This window comes from Anopheles funestus, assembly GCF_943734845.2.
Source record: "Anopheles funestus chromosome X unlocalized genomic scaffold, idAnoFuneDA-416_04 X_unloc_24, whole genome shotgun sequence".
In the NCBI taxonomy this organism is placed as follows: Eukaryota; Metazoa; Arthropoda; class Insecta; order Diptera; family Culicidae; genus Anopheles; species Anopheles funestus.
This window is the reverse complement of record NW_026045148.1, coordinates 290,001-293,693: the sequence shown is the minus strand read 5'-3', so window position 1 is coordinate 293,693 and position 3,693 is coordinate 290,001. Positions and strand designations below refer to the sequence as shown.

At 50.0% G+C, this 3,693-nt stretch overlaps 1 non-coding gene across 1 annotated transcript; it reads left to right on the top strand.

Moving 5' to 3' along the window:
• The first annotated feature begins 3,409 nt into the window (after window positions 1-3,409).
• On the top strand, window positions 3,410-3,567 carry LOC125773201 (5.8S ribosomal RNA). The gene has a single exon (XR_007419956.1). It is a non-coding gene; the product is annotated as a 5.8S ribosomal RNA (ribosomal RNA).
• Window positions 3,568-3,693: the final 126 nt, after the last annotated feature.

Genomic DNA, 3,693 nt, shown 5'->3' with positions numbered 1-3,693 from the left:
TTTCTTTAATCAAGAACGAAAGTTAGAGGATCGAAGGCGATTAGATACCGCCCTAGTTCTAACCGTAAACGATGCCAATTAGCAATTGGGAGACGCTACCCCTATTCGGTGCTCTCAGTCGCTTCCGGGAAACCAAAATCGGGTTCCGGGGGAAGTATGGTTGCAAAGTTGAAACTTAAAGGAATTGACGGAAGGGCACCACAAGAAGTGGAGCTTGCGGCTTAATTTGACTCAACACGGGAAAATTTACCAGGTCCAAACTTATCGAGGTAAGACAGATTGATAGCTCTTTCTCAAATTTAAGGGTAGTGGTGCATGGCCGTTCTTAGTTCGTGGAATGATTTGTCTGGTTAATTCCGATAACGAACGTGACTCAAACATGCTAACTAGAACGCTGTCAGCAGTGCGCCTCCGGGCGCACCTGACGTTACAGCCGGGCGGCGCCTTCACGGGCGGTCGTCGGCTACGTTTGCCCTGCTTAGCGGGACAACTTGTGTTTAGCAAGCTGAGAATGAGCGATAACAGGTCCGTGATGCCCTTAGATGTTCTGGGCTGCACGCGTGCTACAATGTGGGTCGCAGCGTGTTCTCGCCAATAGGCGCCCCCATTCCGAGAGGAACGGGAAATCACTAAAATGCCCATCTAGTCGGGATTGGGGACTGCAACGGTCCCCATGAACCTGGAATTTCTAGTAAGCACTAGTCATTAGCTAGTGCTGATTACGTCCCTGCCCTTTGTACACACCGCCCGTCGCTACTACCGATGGATTATTTAGTGAGGTTTCTGGAGGCTTACCTTCCGCGGTTCCTTCGTGAGCTGCAGCTGGCATGGCTGAAGTTGACCGAACTTGATGATTTAGAGGAAGTAAAAGTCGTAACAAGGTTTCCGTAGGTGAACCTGCGGAAGGATCATTACTGATGATCGTCCGCGAGTGACCAACCATGGGCTGCCTTCGGTGTAGCTCGGTCGCTCGCTTGCTATGTGTCAGAATTTGTTGAAAGCCAACTCGTTCGTTGTACACTTTGATGGGTGACCATCACTGTGTCTCCGTGCCGAGCTAGATCTCCCCTAGCCGTAAGGCACTTGAACGCCCCTTCGACGACGAGTTGCATGTGTGTGGTATGTGTCAGAATCTGGTGAAGCTTTCTGCATGTGATGTGCCTTGTGTGGATCCGTGGCCATTGCATTGTGTCTGGTGCTTAGATACCCAGACACTTAGAACGCTTGCGCGGAAAGCAAACTCGATCGTTGTACACTTTGATGGGTGACCATCACTGTGTCTCCGTGCCGTGCTAGATCCCCCCTAGCCGTAAGGCACTTTGAACGCCCCTTCGACGACGAGTTACAAGAGTGTGGTATGTGTCAGAATCTGGTGAAGCTTTCTGCATGTGATGTGCCTTGTGTGGATCCGTGGCCATTGCATTGTGTCTGGTGTGTAGGTACCCAGACACTTAGAACGCTTGCGCGGAAAGCAAACTCGATCGTTGTACACTTTGATGGGCAACCATCACTGTGTCTCCGTGCCGTGCTAGATCTCCCCTAGCCGTAAGGCACTTTGAACGCCCCTTCGACGACGAGTTACAAGAGTGTGGTATGTGTCATAATCTGGTGAAGCTTTCTGCATGTGATGTGCCTTGTGTGGATCCGTGGCCATTGCATTGTGTCTGGTGTGTAGGTACCCAGACACTTAAGCAAACTCGATCGTTGTACACTGTGATGGGCGAGCATCACTGTGTCTCCGTGCCGTGTAAGAGCTCCCCTGGCCATCAGGCACTTGAAAGGTCCTTCGACGACGAGTTACAATAGTGGTGTGTTAGATACGTCAGGTGATGGTATCTACTGTTGTGCAATACGTATCCGGCCACGGCACGGAACGAACGGGAACTGTGGTGCAGACATACAAAGAGTTAAGCCTATTAGTCATTAACTCTAAGGACGGGGCCATGGGGCGGTACGCAAAGGATACGGATGAGCGAGTATGCAGGCCCAATACTCAATAGCTCGATCCGATCCAAGCACATGAGTTGACTGCGGCGCCAGGTTAACCAATGTGCTAGATTCTATTTGGCCAGTAGAATCTTGTGTCTTATGCGATTTGATACCAAGACACCAGAACGAAAGTTAGTTGAAGAGTTATTAAACTCTTATGAAGTATGGTTGTGCAATCACAACTTATGACTTTAACCTATAAAGTGGATATGGACTTGCAATTATAACATGGAATCTCTACACACCCCATGAGCTCGATCCAATCCACGCACACGAGTTGCCTGAGTAGCGACAGGTATACCGATGTGCAATACGTATCCGGCCATAGGCACGGAACGAACAGGAACTGTGGTGCAGACATACAAGGGCCATGGGGCGGTACGCAAAGGATACGGATGAGCGAGTATGCAGGCCCAATACTCAATAGCTCGATCCGATCCAAGCACATGAGTTGACTGCGGCGCCAGGTTAACCAATGTGCTAGATTCTATTTGGCCAGTAGAATCTTGTGTCTTACGCGATTTGATACCAAGACACCAGAACGAAAGTTAGTTGAAGAGTGATTAAACTCTTATGAAGAATGGTTGTGCAATCACAACTTATGACTTTAACCTATAAAGTGGATATGGACTATCAATTATAACATGGGGCACACACCATGTTCTCGATCCAATCCACGCACACGAGTTGCCTGAGTAGCGACAGGTATACCGATGTGCAATACGTATCCGGCCATAGGCACGGAACGAACAGGAACTGTGGTGCAGACATACAAGGGCCATGGGGCGGTACGCAAAGGATACGGATGAGCGAGTATGCAGGCCCAATACTCAATAGCTCGATCCGATCCAAGCACATGAGTTGACTGCGGCGTCAGGTTAACCGATGTGCAATACGTATCCGGCCATAGGCACGGAACGAACAGGAACTGTGGTGCAGACATACAAGGGCCATGGGGCGGTACGCAAAGGATACGGATGAGCGAGTATGCAGGCCCAATACTCAATAGCTCGATCCGATCCAAGCACATGAGTTGACTGCGGCGTCAGGTTAACCGATGTGCAATACGTATCCGGCCATAGGCACGGAACGAACAGGAACTGTGGTGCAGACATACAAGGGCCATGGGGCGGTACGCAAAGGATACGGATGAGCGAGTATGCAGGCCCAATACTCAATAGCTCGATCCGATCCAAGCACATGAGTTGACTGCGGCGCCAGGTTAACCGATGTGCTAAGAGAGTTGTTCCTGGGCCTTCAAAGTGACTTCAAAACTATCTTAGCGAATGGTGGCCATGGGCGTAGACATGAGCCACAAGTCACAAGGCCTGGGACTATTGGGTAATAAAGACAACTTAGTCAGAAAGTTAGTCTTTGGACGTACCACCGGGATTGTGTTACATTGGGAACCTTACTATAAAACCCTAGGCAGGGGATCACTCGGCTCATGGATCGATGAAGACCGCAGCTAAATGCGCGTCACAATGTGAACTGCAGGACACATGAACACCGATAAGTTGAACGCATATTGCGCGTCGGACGATTAAACCCGGCCGATGCACACATTCTTGAGTGCCTATCAATTCCTTGATATACAACAAACCAAACTTCAGGGTGGAGCGTGCCACAATAGAACACTATGGCGAGCAGCCCGTCTAGTGTCGTGGGGGAAACACGCTTCCACACTGTGCATAATGGCGTGCT